This window comes from Hemitrygon akajei, chromosome 11 (assembly GCF_048418815.1).
Source record: "Hemitrygon akajei chromosome 11, sHemAka1.3, whole genome shotgun sequence".
In the NCBI taxonomy this organism is placed as follows: domain Eukaryota; kingdom Metazoa; phylum Chordata; class Chondrichthyes; order Myliobatiformes; family Dasyatidae; genus Hemitrygon; species Hemitrygon akajei.
Window position 1 is genome coordinate 59291530 of NC_133134.1, and position 15760 is coordinate 59307289.

The 15760-nt window shown below is 43.6% G+C and overlaps 1 protein-coding gene across 6 annotated transcripts in view; it reads right to left on the reverse strand.

Moving 5' to 3' along the window:
• Nucleotides 1–15760, reverse strand: part of LOC140735652 (dual specificity mitogen-activated protein kinase kinase 6-like) — a 167575-nt gene that overhangs the window by 81555 nt on the left and 70260 nt on the right. The window lies entirely within an intron of this gene.

The following is a 15760-nucleotide window of genomic DNA, read 5'->3' on the forward strand; positions in this document are numbered from 1 at the left end:
GGCCATTTTATTAGGTATGAATGGAACCTGATGAAGCCCATTCACTTCAAGTTTCAATGTGCTGTGCATTCACAGATGCTCTTCTGCACAATAATGCTGCAACCCATGTTTATTTGAGTTAATGTTGCTTTCCAGTCAGCTTCAACTAGTCTGGCCATTTTCCTCTGACCTCTCTCATTAATTAACAAGGTGTTTTCACCCACAGAACTACTGCTCACAGTATGTTTCTCTGCATCATTCTCAGTAAACTCTAGAGAACACTCCAGGAAAAAATTCCAGGAGATCAGTAGTTTTTGAGATACTCAAACCACCCTGCCTGGCATCAACAATCATTCCACAGTCATAGATCACATTTCCTCCCCATTCTGATGTTTAGTCTGAAGAACAACTGAACCTCTTGATCATGTCTGCATGCTTTTATTGGACTGACTTGCAGTGAGTTGCTGCCACATCATTCGTTGATTAGACATTTGCATTGACAAGCAGCGGGTGTACAGGTGTGTTTAAATTGGAACGGGGAGGGGGGAGGGAAAGCACATGAGTGTTAGTGTGAATGTAAGAATCTCTCTCTCTCGCTCACACAGCCTGCGTGTGTCTATCTCTGCATATTACATTTTATATTGTAAATCAAGGGTGTCAAACTCATTTTAGGTCACGGGCCGGATTGAGCAAAATGCAGCTTCATGCGGGCCGGATCAGTCGGACGCGTGCGAACGCAGCTTTCGTTGCCTCCGTTTTTTCAGCCTGCTCTCATGTGTCTCAGTCTCTGCTAAAACTACAAAGTGTTTCACTTTACAAATTCCGTTTCTTATGAAGAAGACTGCCGAGCAAGACTGCCGAATAAACACTAAAAACCCTGAAAACCTGGTACCTGAATAAACTCAGCATTAGCCATATCATACGCCATAGGCGCTTCGATTACTGGGGCCAGCTTTAATAGTAATTAGATATTATCTCGCGGGCCAAAGATAATTCCACCGCGGGCTGGATTTGGCCCGCGGGCCGGATTTGGCCCGCGGGCCTTGAGTTTGACATATATGCTGTAAATCATAATAAACAAACATGCCTTGTAATTTATAATTTATCATTTATTGTTTATATTACATAATGCACTGTGCTGCTGCCACAATAAATTTCACGACATGTATTTGTGATAATAAACCTCATTCTGATTCCATTGCTGCCTCTTTCATAATGCAACTTTGGTTCCTCCCCTTTCCATTGCTATCTGCTGTACATAGTGACATTTTCCCTTGACAAAGGATTGGTTGCTTTCTAAACACGTTAGGGCATTCTGTCACTTGCACAAAGTAGGCATTGTCAAACAGTTTATACAACATCAATTCAAGAATGAGTCACAACTTCCTCTAGATCAGTGGTTCCCAAACTTTGGGTTACCACCCCCTTGGCTTCCAGACCACATCCCCAGCGCCCCCTCTCCCTTTCCGGTCATTACATAACTATAATGATTTTTGATTTATGATGCACAGCAAAAGAAAATGGGAACTGCAAATCCACAGCAGTGACAAATAATTGCAAAACTTATTCAAATCTATTTAAAGCTAAAATAAAATTATTTAATTACAGTAAAAATAATTTTCAACTATTTTAGAGTGTACATTAGTAGTCCAACTATCCACTACTTCATTGCTTTTTCACCTTTCAATGAGATCGACCAACTTGGTGCAATGATATCAGCTTCTCAACATCAAGCTGAATGTCACTTGTTAAAATTGAATCTGAATAAAACTCCGGAGACCAGCTTCTTAAGTTGCAACAGTTTATTGCGCACCCTCCTGCAGGAGTTTGAGACCCAGTTGTCGAAGGGAAGGCAAGCAAGTACTGCCACCATTCAACAAGTGGGCCCACTCAGTCAGGTTACAGCCATATATTTATACATCGTAAGCCACATACATTACTGTTGCAAGATGTTATTTGAACTGATAAACCCAAGTCTGTTGGTGCAAAACTTAATTACTTAGTTAAGAGAGTCTGCTAAATCAAGGGTTAATTACAGATGGATGTACTGTCCAGTCCTGATCAATTATTCCCTTTGCTAGGCCCTGACTTAATTATAGATGGATGTTCATTCCTGTACTTATCGGTGAGTCCTCCTCCCCTACTCCAACAAGGGTACAATGTTATCAAACCCTCAATGTCTCTCTGCAAACCAAGGGAGAACTAATATAAGCAGGTTTTCAGCTAACTGCTAAAGACAGAGTTTACTTCATTTCAAAAATTACTGTTCAGTCCCAATTATTCTTTGAGCCAGAGACTACACAGGTTCAAAGTGATTTTTTTATATTCTCAATTCCTCACACTCAGGATTCTCAGATCCTTTATGTTCAGTAATTTGCAGTCTGTTTTGTTGCTTTGAAAGAAGTTGGGCAACAGCACTGAAACCACACTCCACTAATATGATGCTGGAAAGACAAAGAACATCACAACCATTTTCCCCAGTACAGGATAGCCATCAGATTACTTTACCACAGCTAAAAGATTCGATAACAATTTTGTGAACCTCGGTCTCAGCTCAAAGTCATTTTGTAGTGGAATCAGTTTTTCCTCCATCCTTCCTGTTAATTCCTCATTACAAATGTTCAGGAATGGATTTATTGCCCAACCTGGAACTTGGATCAAGGGAAGATCCTGAAATTTCTCTGACATGTACTTATGCAGCTCACCTACCCAGCTGGGCATAATGTACTTGAAGTTCATCATCTGGTATTCTTTCTTTCTCTTTCGACTCAGAGGGGCTTGGAAATTGGAAAAGGTTGCAACAGCCAATTTTGCACTTGTAGAGTTAACTTGGACAGAAATATGGAGACGGCTGATTCGACTTTGATAAGATTCACATTTCCTTGCAACTGAAGATTGATTTCATTAAACTTTGCAAATAATTCTGACAAATAAACACACTAGACATTGCTCAAGTTTATTACTGAATTAAGCATTCAAGTCTTCAAAGAATTTTACAGTTTCAAAAGTGTCTTAGGCAGTTTTGTTTTAAGAGTAAGTGTTTAAACTATTCATCATTCTCCATACAAAGCTCTCAAATTAGTCAAGAATTGAGAGCATGGGACTTGATTTTATTTACCACTGTGATAATAGCATTTAATGATATGTGCTAGCCGATCACTTCGCAAGTTCTTTGCAACAAGATGGTGTCTCTGAATTACACAGTGAACAGTAATCAAGTTAGATAAGGTTTCTTTCAAGAAAGTAATAATCCCATGGTGGGATCCTGCAATTAATATAACCATATAACAATCACAGCACGGAAACAGGCCATTCCGGCCCTCCTAGTCCGTGCCGAACTCTTAATCTCACCTAGTCCCACCTACCCGCACTCAGCCCATAACCCTCCACTCCTTTCCTGTCCATATACCTATCCAATTTTACCTTAAATGACACAACTGAACTGGCCTCTACTACTTCTACAGGAAGCTCATTCCACACAGCTATCACTCTCTGAGTAAAGAAATACCCCCTCGTGTTTCCCTTAAACTTTTGCCCCCTAACTCTCAAATCATGTCCTCTCGTTTGAATCTCCCCTACTCTCAATGGAAACAGCCTATTCACGTCAACTCTATCTATCCCCTCAACATTTTAAATACCTCGATCAAATCCCCCCTCAACCTTCTACGCTCCAATGAATAGAGACCTAACTTGTTCAACCTTTCTCTGTAACTTAAGTGCTGAAACCCAGGTAACATCCTAGTAAATCGTCTCTGCACTCTCTCTAATTTATTGATATCTTTCCTATAATTCGGTGACCAGAACTGTACACAGTATTCCAAATTTGGCCTTACCAATGCCTTGTACAATTTTAACATTACATCCCAACTTCTGTACTCAATGCTCTGATTTATAAAGGCCAGCGTTCCAAAAGCCTTCTTCACCACCCTATCTACATGAGACTCCACCTTCAGGGAACTATGCACTGTTATTCCTAGATCTCTCTGTTCCACTGCATTCCTCAATGCCCTACCATTTACCCTGTATGTTCTATTTGGATTATTCCTGCCAAAATGTAGAACCTCACACTTCTCAGCATTAAACTCCATCTGCCAATGCTCAGCCCATTCTTCTAACCAGCATAAATCTCCCTGCAAGCTTTGAAAACCCACCTCATTATCCACAACACCTCCTACCTTAGTATCATCGGCATACTTACTAATCCAATTTACCACCCCATCATCCAGATCATTTATGTATATTACAAACAACATTGGGCCCAAAACAGATCCCTGAGGCACCCCGCTAGTCACCGGCCTCCATCCTGATAAACAATTATCCACCACTACTCTCTGGCATCTCCCATCTAGCCACTGTTGAATCCATTTTATTACTCCAGCATTAATACCTAACGACTGAACCTTCTTAACTAACCTTCCATGTGGAACTTTGTCAAAGGCCTTGCTGAAGTCCATATAGACTACATCCACTGCCTTACCCTCATCAACATTCCTCGTAACTTCTTCAAAAAATTCAATAAGGTTTGTCAAACATGACCTTCCACGCACAAATCCATGCTGGCTACTCCTAATCAGATCCCGTCTATCCAGATAATTATAAATACTATCTCTAAGAATACTTTCCATTAATTTACCCACCACTGATGTCAAACTGACAGGTCTATAATTGCCAGGCTTACTTCTAGAACCCTTTTTAAACAATGGAACCACATGAGCAATACACCAATCCTCCGGCACAATCCCCGTTTCTAATGACATCTGAAAGATCTCCGTCAGAGCTCCTGCTATCTCTACACAAACTTCCCTCAAGGTCCTGGGGAATATCCTGTCAGGACCCGGAGATTTATCAACTTTTAAATTTCTTTAAAGCGCCAGTACTTCCACCTCTTTAATTGTCATAGGTTCCATAACTTCCTTACTTGTTTCCCACACCTTACCCAATTCAATATCCTTCTCCTTAGCGAATACCGAGGAGAAGAAATCGTTCAAAATCTCTCCCATCTCCCTCGGCTCCACACATAGCTGACCACCCTGATTCTCTAAGGGACCAATTTTATCCCTCACTATCCTCTTGCTTTTAATATAACTGTAGAAACCTTTCGGATTTACTTCCGCCTTATTTGCCAAACCAAACTCGTATCTTCTTTTAGCTTTTCTAATCTCTTTCTTAAGATTCCTTTTACATTCTTTATATTCCTCGAGCAATTCCTTTACTCCATGCTGCCTATATCTATTGTAGACATCCCTCTTTTTCCGAACCAAGTTTCTAATATCCCTTGAAAACCATGGCGCTTTCAAACCTTTAACCTTTCCTTTCAACCTAACAGGAACATAAAGATTCTGTACCCTCATAATTTCACCCTTAAATGACCTCCATTTCTCTATTACATCCTTCCCATAAAACAACTTGGCCCAATCCACTCTCTCTAAATCCCTGCGCATCTCCTCAAAGTTAGCCTTTCTCCAATCAAAAATCTCAACTCTAGGTCCAGTCCTGTCCTTCTCCATAATTATATTGAAGCTAATGCTATTGTGATCACTGGACCCGAAGTGCTCCCCAACACATACATCTGTCAGCTGACCTATCGCATTCCCTAACAGGAGATCCAACACTGCCCCATCTCTAGTCGGTACTTCTATATATTGTTGCAAAAAACTATCTTGCACACATTTCACAAACTCTAAACCATCCAGCCCTTTTACAGAATGAGCTTCCCAATCTATGTGTGGAAAATTAAAATCTCCCACAATCACCACCTTGTGTTTACTACAAATATCTGCTATCTCCTTACACATTTGCTCTTCCAACTCACGCTCCCCATTAGGTGGCCTATAATACATTCCTAACAGTGTTACTACACCTTTCCCATTCCTCAATTCCACCCAAATAGCCTCCCTAGAGGAGCTCTCTAATCTATCCTTCCAAAGCACCGCCATAAGATTTTCTCGGACAAGCAATGCAACACCTCCTCCTCTGGCCCCTCCTACTCTATCACACCTGAAGCAACTAAATCCAGGAATATTTAGTTGCCAATCACACCCTTCCTGCAACCATGTTTCACTAATAGCTACAACATCATAATTCCAGGTATCAATCCACGCTTTAAGCTCATCCACCTTTCTTACAATGCTCCTAGCATTAAAATAGATACATTTAAGATACTCTCCACCTCCTCCTCTCTTTTCATCCCTAACAATGCATTCAAATTTATTATCCTTTTCTTTCTTCTTCCCTACATCTTCGGGCTGAGCGCATCCCTTCTCCATCACCTGCCTTTCCTCCCTCACACACTGTCTACTTACTTGCTCTACTGGTGAACTAACCTCCTCTCCCATAGTTTCCTCAAATTGATTTCCGCCCCCCCATCTTACTAGTTTAAAGTCTGCCCTGTAGCCCTAGCAAACCTCCCCGCTAGGATATTGGTCCCCCCAGGATTCAAGTGTAACCCGTCCTTCTTGAACAGGTCACGCCTGCCCCAGAAGAGGTCCCAATGATCCAGAAACTTGAATCCCTGCCCCCTGCTTCAATCCCTCAGCCACACATTCATCCTCCACCTAATTCCATTCCTACTCTCACTGTCGCGTGGCACAGGCAGTAATCCCGAGATTACTACCTTTGCGGTCCTTCTTCTTAACTGCCTTCCTAACTCCCTATACTCTCGTTTCAGGACCTCTTCCCCTTTCCTACCTATGTCATTGGTACCTACCTGTACCACGACCTCTGGCTCCTCACCCTCCCACTTCAGGATATCTTGGACGCGATCAGAAACGTCCCGGACCCTGGCACCAGGAAGGCAAACTACCATCCGGGACTCCCGATCACCTCCACAGAACCACCTGTCTGAACCCCTGACTATTGAGTCCCCTATTACTATGGTCCTCTTTCTTCTATCCCTACCCTTCTGAGCTACAGGGCCGTCGTGTGTCGGAGGCCTGGCCACTGTCACTTCCTCCAGGTAGGCTGTCCCCCCCAACAGTACTCAAACATGAGTACTTATTGTCAAGGGGTACAGCCACTGGGGTACTCTCTAGTACCTGCCTCTTCCCCTTCCTGACCATGACCCACCTATCTGCCTCCCGTGGCCCCGGAGTGACCACCTGCCTGTAACTCCTCTCTATCACCTCCTCACTCTCCCTGACCAGGCGAAGGTCATCGAGCTGCAGCTCCAGTTCCCTAACTCGGTCCCTCAGGAGCCGCAGTTCGGCGCACCTGGCGCAGATGTGGACGTCCGGGAGGCTCGGAGACTCCAGGATCTCCCACATCCGACACCGAGAACAACACGCTGCCCTCACACTCATACTTCCCGAATAACTGAAAATAACAAGAACTAAAAGATAAGCCTACTGTGCCCTCTTCCGCCTAAGCCCTCTGAGCCCAAGCCCTACAATCTGCTCCCGGCTCACTCCGCTGCCTGCAAACGATAAAAAGGTGATAGATGAAGTTGGGTGGAAAACAAAGGGCTGGAGAGGAATTGATTTGATAAGGAGAGAAGAGAGGACCACAGAAGAAAGGAAAGAAGAGAACCCAGTGGAATGTGATTGGCAGGTGAGAAAAGGTAAGAGGCCAGAACTGGGAATAGAAGGGGGGGGGAGGGGGGAGGGAGGGTGGCATTTTTTTTTAATCAAAAGGAGAAATCGTTATTCATGGCATCAGATTGGAGGTTACCCAGACGGAATGCAAGGTGTTGCTCTACCACCTTAAGGGTGGTCCCATCCTGGAACAAAAGGTGGCCATGGACCAACATGGAAATCGGAATTAAAATGTTTGGCCACCAGGAGATTCCACTTTTGGCAGATGGAGCAGAGGTGCTCAAAGCGGACTCCCAACTCACCAACGCAGAGGAGGCCGCATTGGGAACACCAGACAAAACAGACTACCCCAGCAAATTCATTGCCTCACCTGGAATGACTGTTTGGGGCCCTGAATGGAGGTGAGGGAGGAGGTTAATGACAGGTGTTGCACTTAGGGTAAAAGATATGTTTGGCTTTTAGGATCCCTTTAAGATGGTGGAAGTTGCAGAGATGATGTGTTCCATGTAGAGGCTCATGGAGTGGTAGGTAAGGACAAAAGGAACTCTAACACCATTAAGGCAGCAGGAAGATGGGGCAAGTGCAAATGTTCAGAAAATGGAGGAGATAGAGGTGAAGACAGCATCAATAATGGAGGAAGGGAAACCCTGTTCTTTGAAGGAGGAGGACATCTCTGATGTCCTGGAAAGGAAAGCCGCAGCCTGGGAACAGATGTGGTGGAGACAAAGGAATTGAGAAAAGTGAGAAGAATTTCAACAGGAGACAAGGTGGGAGGGGTATATCTGTTTCTAGTCCCCTTGCAAATAACAACTTTTGAACCATGCTTTCATTTTTCATGAAGCGAACATTACCAAGTAGCAAAGATTCATTGCCTGTCAACATTGATTCATTCAAATGCAGAGCAAATTCTGTTGTTCTTGGAATGTTGCACAATGTGTCTTCCGCACTTCTAAGACATTTCATCCATTCATCTTTGAACAGAGTTACAGCTGAGTGGAATCACTTGAATTATTTGGTCTGGTGATCTATGCAAGTCTGTACCTCGCTAACAAGATGCTGGGTAGAGGAAGTCCACCACTGCCATATTTAATTTGGCTGACAACACCGCTAACCAACACATAGGAAATCAGCATATAGGAAGGAGATCGAAAATCTGGCTGCATGGTGACACCACCACCATAACAACCTCTCCATTTCAGCAAGATTAAGGAGCTGATTATTGAGTTCAGGAAGAGGAAACCGGAGGTCCATGAGCCAGTCCTCATCAGGGGATCAGCGGTGGAGAGGATCAGCAACTTCCCGCAGTGTTATCATTTCCGAGCATCTATCCAGGTCCAGCAGACAAGTGTCATTATGAAGAAAGCACAGTAGCACCTCTACTTTCGTAGAAGTATGCAAAGATTTGGCATGTCATGTAAAACTTTTGACAAACTTCTATAAATTCCGGTTCAGAGTACATTGACTGGTTGCATCAAGACCAGGTATGGAAACACCAATGCCGTTGAATGGAAAAGCCTACAAAAGTAGTGGATATGGCCCAGTCCATCAAGGGTAGAGCCCTCCACAGTTCTGATCACATGTACATGGATTACTGTCGCAGGAGAGCAGCATCCAAAGACACCCAACATCCAGGCTATGCTCCCTTCTCACTGTTGCCATCACAAAGGTGGTACACGAGCCTCAGGGTCCACACGATCAGCTTCAAAAACAGTTATTACCCCTCACCCAACAGGTTCTTGAACGAGTGAGGATAATTTCACTCACTCCATCACTGAATTGCTCCCACAAGCTATGGACTCACTTTCAAGGACTGTTCATCTCATGTTCTTGATACTTATTGTTATTTATTTTTCTTTTAGTATTTACAGTTTGTCTTTTGCACATTGATTGTCCATCCTGCCGGGTGAGGTATTTCATTGATTCTACTGTTTCTTGTATTTACTGTGAATACCAGCAAGAAAAGGAATCCCACTGCTGTATATGGGAACATACGTACATTGAGAATACATTTACTTCAAACTTTGTACTTACAACCTTCCTTCCTGCTGGCAGAATCAGGTCTTCTCCAATTGTATGGGGCTTTCCAGATTTAACAATGAGCAATTAAATGCTGTATGAAGCACACAAACCATCACTGTTTTGTAGTGAAGTGCTGGCAAACATGTTTTAAAGTATTTTCCATTTCTGAAAGCTTTCACAAAGTGACTGAAAATTAGCAAGTTCTTGATACTAATCAGAGTGTGTTCCCTTCAAATGTTTAAGGAACCTGGACGGTTTCATTGCCTTATTTGAAAAAAACATTTTTATACATCAGACACATTGGCTACTGTTTGTTTGGCGCTGGAATATTTCCACATTTTAGATACTCTATACCAAACTGTCTACATTTCCTATTTGTTTGGTCTTCTGCCATTTTCATTATAGATTAACAACCACGGTCAATCGCATACTGTTTCAATCTAACCTCAAGCACTGCACTCAGTAAAGAGGAAAGTTATGGCATCATAACAGCTCAGGCAAAACCCGACTCTCTGCCTGCAGGTACATTAAGTGGGGCAGTGATATCTCAGTTGGGTTGTGGACCAGAGAAATGCAGTCATAACCATTTGAAAGGGCAGATTTTGAACTTTACCCCGTTGAATGTCATACTCTAATTCAGAGGAACTGCATCACGACCACAAGATTAAGGAGGAGAATCAGGCCATTTGGCCTAGTGAGTCTTTTCTGCCATTTCATCATGGCTGATCCATTTTTCCTCTCAGCCCCAATCTCCTGCCTTTGCCCCTGTATCCCTTTATGCCCTGACCAATCAAAAATCTATATATTTTTAAGGCAGAGATTGATAAAGACTTGGCCTCCACAGCTGTCAGTGGCAATGAATTCCACAAATTCACTACTTAATCTCTGGCTAAAGAAATTCCTCCTCATCATCATTCCAAAAGGACACTCCTCTATTCTGAGGCTGTGTGCTCGTCTTAAGACACTCCCATCATAGGAAACACCCTCGCCACATCCACTCTATCAAGGCTTTTCACCATTTGATAGGTTTCAATTAGGTCACCCCTAATTCTTCTGAATTCCAGTGAATACAGGCACAGAGCCATCCAACAGTCTTATGACAAGCTGTTCAATCCTGGAATCATTTTCGTGAACCTCCTTTGAACACTCTCCAGTTTCAGCACATTCTTTCTAAGATAAAAGGCCCAAAATTTCTCACAAGTGAGGCCTCACCAGTGCTTTATAAAGTCAGTATTACATCCTTGCTTTTATATTCCAATTCTCTTGAAATGAATGTTAACATTGCATTCGCCTTCCTCAACATATATTCAATCTGCAAATTAACCTTTAGGGAGTCCTTAACCTTTAAGGACTTGCAAACCCCTCGGCCCCCCAGATTTTTGTGTTTTCTCTCCATTTCGAAAATAGTCAACCCTTTCATTTCTTCAACTAAAGTGCATGACCATACACTTCCTGACACTGCATTCCAACTTTCACTTCTTTGCCCATTCTCATAATCTGTCTAAGTCCATCTGTAGCCTCTCTATTTCCTCAAAACTACCTGCCCCTCCACCCATCCTTGTATTGTCTATAAACTTTACAACAAAGCCATTAATTCCATCATCTAGATCACTGACAAATAACGTAAAAAGAATGTGTAGTGTATGGGAATTGTACTAGCTAACACTACCACAGTATGCCATTGCCCTTGGGGTCCACATCCCTCCCTCAGCTAATGTAGTGCTGGCTTGTGACATCATTCACTCTGTCACCGCGAGTCTCAAATGCCTTCATAACTATATCAGGATGACACGACACCCCAAATGCCTTCATAACTATATCAAGGGATTTCAACCATGTCAGCTCGGATTTGACTTTCCCACTTTCACACAGTTTGTGGACTGTCAAATCAATGGAAATAAGACAAATGGATCTGCTATATGCAAATATTAAAGATGCATATAGTGCCTAGCCCTTAACCCCCATCACCCCCCTCCCCCACCCGGCAGATCAGATCATTACCTGGTGTACTTTCAGCCCTTGTACAAGCCTCTGATCCAGCAGCAACCTGTGATCGAGAAGTCTGTTAGGAAATGGTCACAGGAGGCCAAAGCAAGGCTGCTTTGAAGGTTCTGACTGGGATGTGCTCTGTAGTCCACATGGAGAGGACATTTGATGGGCTGACTACATCACAGGGTACATCAGCTTCTGTATGGTTAATACTGTTCCAACCAGGACTGTACACTGTTTCCCAAACAATAAACCTTGGTTCACCAAAGACATCAAAGCCATACTGAACAGGGAGAAGAGGACAGTCAGAGATGGAGATAGGGAGGTGATGAGGCTGATTCAGAGGGAACTGAGGGAGAAGATCATCCTGGACAAGGACTGCTACAGGAGGAAGCCGGAGAGGAAACTACAGCAGAACAGCACAAGGATCATAGAGACATGGCTCCAGGGTGACCAAAGATGGGAGCTCAACATCCAGGGATATTCAATATTCAGGAGGGATATACAAGAAAGAAAAGGAGGTGAGGTAGCATTGCTGGTTAGAGAGGAGATTAATGCAATAAAAAGGAAGGACATTAGCCTGGACGATGTGGAATCGATATGGGTAGAACTGCATAACACTAAGGGGCAGAAAACACTGGTGGGAGTTGTGTACAGGCCACCAAACAGTAGTAGTGAGGTTGGGGATGGCATTAAACAGGAAATTAGAAATGCGTGCAAAAAAGGAACAGTAGTTATAATGGGTGACTTCAATCTACATATAGATTGGGTGAACCAAATTGGTAAGGGTGCTGAGGAAGAGGATTTCTTGGAATGTATGCGGGATGGTTTCCTGAACCAACATGTCGAGGAACTAACTAGAGAGCAGGCCATTCTAGATTGGGTATTGAGCAATGAGGAAGGGTTAGTTAGCAATCTTGTCGTGTGACATAGTTAATTCAGAAACAAAGGTTCTGAACTTAAAGAAGGGTAAATTTGAAGGTATGAGACGTGAATTAGCTAAGATAGACTGGCAAATGATACTTAAAGGGTTGTCGGTGGATATGCAATGGCAAGCATTTAAAGATCGCATGGATGAACTACAACAATTGTTCATCCCAGTTTGGCAAAAGAATAAACCAGGGAAGGTAGTGCACCCGTGGCTGACAAGGGAAATTAGGGATAGTATCAAGTCCAAAGAAGAAACATATAAATTAGCAAAAAAAAGCGGCACACCTGAGGACTGGGAGAAATTCAGAGACCAACAGAGGAGGACAAAGGGCTTAATTAGGAAAGGGAAAAAAGATTATGAGAGAAAGCTGGCAGGGAACATTAAAAACTGACTGTAAAAGCTTTTATAGATACGTGAAAAGAAAAAGATTGGTCAAGACAAATGTAGGTCCTTTACAGTCAGAAACAGGTGAATTGATCATAGGGAACAAAGACATGGCAGACCAATTGAATAACTACTTTGGTTCTGTCTTCACTAAGGAGGACATAAATAATCTTCCAGAAATAGTAAGGGACCGATGGTCTAGTGAGATGGAAGAACTGAGGGAAATACATGTTAGTAGGGAAGTGGATTGAAGGGATTAAAGGCAGATAAATCCCCAGGGCCAGATGGTCTGCATCCCAGAGTGCTTAAGGAAGTAGCCCAAGAAATAGTGGATGCATTAGTGATAATTTTTCAAAACTCCTCAGATTCTGGATTAGTTCCTGAGGATTGGAGGGTGGCTAATGTAACCCCACTTTTTAAAAAAAAGAGGGAGAGAGAAACCGGGGAATTATAGACCGGTTAGTCTGACATCGGTGGTGGGGAAAATGCTAGAGTCGGTTATCAAAGATATGATAACAGCACATTTGGAAAGAGGTGAAATCATCAGACAAAGTCAGCATGGATTTGTGAAAGGAAAATCATGTCTGACGAATCTTATAGAATTTTTTGAAGATGTAACTAGTAGAGTGGATAGGGGAGAGCCAGTGGATGTGGTATTTTAGATTTTCAAAAGGTTTTTGACAAGGTCCCACACAGGAGATTAGTGTGCAAACTTAAAGCACACGGTATTGGGGGTATGGTATTGATGTGGATAGAGAACTGGTTGGCAGACAGGAAGCAAAGAGTGGGAGTAAACGGGACCTTTTCAGAATGGCAGACAGTGACTAGTGGGGTACCACAAGGCTCAGTGCTGGGACCCCAGTTGTTTACAATATATATTAATGATTTAGACGAGGGAATTAAATGCAGCATCTCCAAGTTTGCGGATGACACGAAGCTGGGTGGCGGTGTTAGCTGTGAGGAGGATGCTAAGAGATGCAGGGTGAATTGGATAGGTTAGGTGAGTGGGCAAATTCATGGCAGATGCAATTTAATGTGGATAAATGTGAGGTTATCCACTTTGGTTGCAAGAACAGGAAAACAGATTATTATCTGAATGGTGGCCGATTAGGAAAAGGGGAGGTGCAACGAGACCTGGGTGTCATTGTACACCAGTCATTGAAGGTGGGCATGCAGGTACAGCAGGCGGTGAAAAAGGCAAATGGTATGTTGGCATTCATAGCAGAAGGATTTGAGTACAGGAGCAGGGACGTTCTACTGCAGTTGTACAAGGCCTTGGTGAGACCGCAACTAGAGTATTATGTGCAGTTTTGGTCCCCTAATCTGAGGAAAGACATTCTTGCCATAGAGGGAGTACACAGAAGGTTCACCAGATTGATTCCTGGGATGGCAGAACTTTCATATGAAGAAAGACTGGATCGACTAGGCTTATACTCACTGGAATTTAGAAGATTGAGGGGGGATCTTATTGAAACGTATACAATTCTAAAGGGATTGGACAGGCTAGATGCAGGAAGATTGTTTCCGATGTTGGGGAAGTCCAGAATGAGGGGTCACAGTTTAAGGATAAAGGGGAAGTCTTTTAGGACCGAGATGAGGAAAAACTTCTTCACACAGAGAGTGGTGAATCTGTGGAATTCTCTGCCACAGGAAACAGTTGAGGCCGGTTCATTAGCTATATTTAAGAGGAAGTTAGATTTGGCCCTTGTGGCTAAAGGGATCAGGGGGTATGGAGAGAAAGCAGGTACAGGGTTTTGAGTTGGATGATCAGCCATGATCATACTGAATGGCGGTGCAGGCTCGAAGGGCCGAATGGCCTACTCCTGCACCTATTTTCTATGTTTCTATATGTGGAGTGGTATGAAAACAGTCACGGTGCAGAAAGGCCAGAGACCAGGTGATTGAAGGGGACCAGGACAGGGCCAACAAGTTGAACTAGTTTTTCCACAAGTTTGATGAGGAGGCTTTTGTTTACCCCTCTACAACCCACCCACCCCCCAGCTCCTCCTCTCTCACAGGACACTGGAGAGCCAACAACCATAGACACATGGACTGTCACTATTGAGCAGGCAAGGAGAGAGCTCAGCAGACTTTACCCAGGCAAGGCTATGGGCCCAGATGCATTACCCCAAGTGCGCTCAAGGTGTGTGCTACTCAGCTGGGTCCAGTCTTTCAATACATCTTTAATCTGAGCCTGAGCCTGGAGGGGGTCCCTGTGCTATGGAAAAATATCCTGCCTAGTTCCAGTACCCAAGAAGACATGTCCCACCACGACCAGTAACTACAGATCAGTGGCACTGACCTTGTGTGTTCTGAAATCATTAGAAAGACTGGCCCTGACACACAGCCAGACTGTCATAAAACCATCACTGGAGCCCCTGCAGTTTGCTTACCACCCACATGTTGGAGTCAAGGATGCCATTATCTTCCTGTTCCAACGTGCTTACACCCATCTGGATAAGCCAAGCATCACTATGAGAATCACGTTCTTTGATTTCTCCAGTGCTTTTAACACCATACGACCTGCCTTCCTCGGTGATAAGCTCATGGATTTGCAGATGGATGCTCCACTAGTGTCCTAGATTACAGACTATGTGTCCGGGTGGCCACAAAATGTGAGACTGCAGAGCTGTGTATCAGACACTGTGGCTAGCAGCACAGGGGCACCTCAGGGAACTGTCCCGTCCCCCTTCCTGTTCACTGTCCACACCTGGGACTTCAGATACAACTCTTGAGTCCTGCCACCTGCAGAAGTTTCAGACGACTCGGCAGTTGTGGGCTGCCTCAGCCGGGGTCAAGAGGCTGAGTACAGAAGAGAGGTGGACAACTTTGTTGAATGGTGTGGATGAATCATCTGCAGCTCAACATCACGAAGACAAAGGCATTGGTCGTGGACTTCAGGAAGGTGAAAACACCCTGCATTCCCATC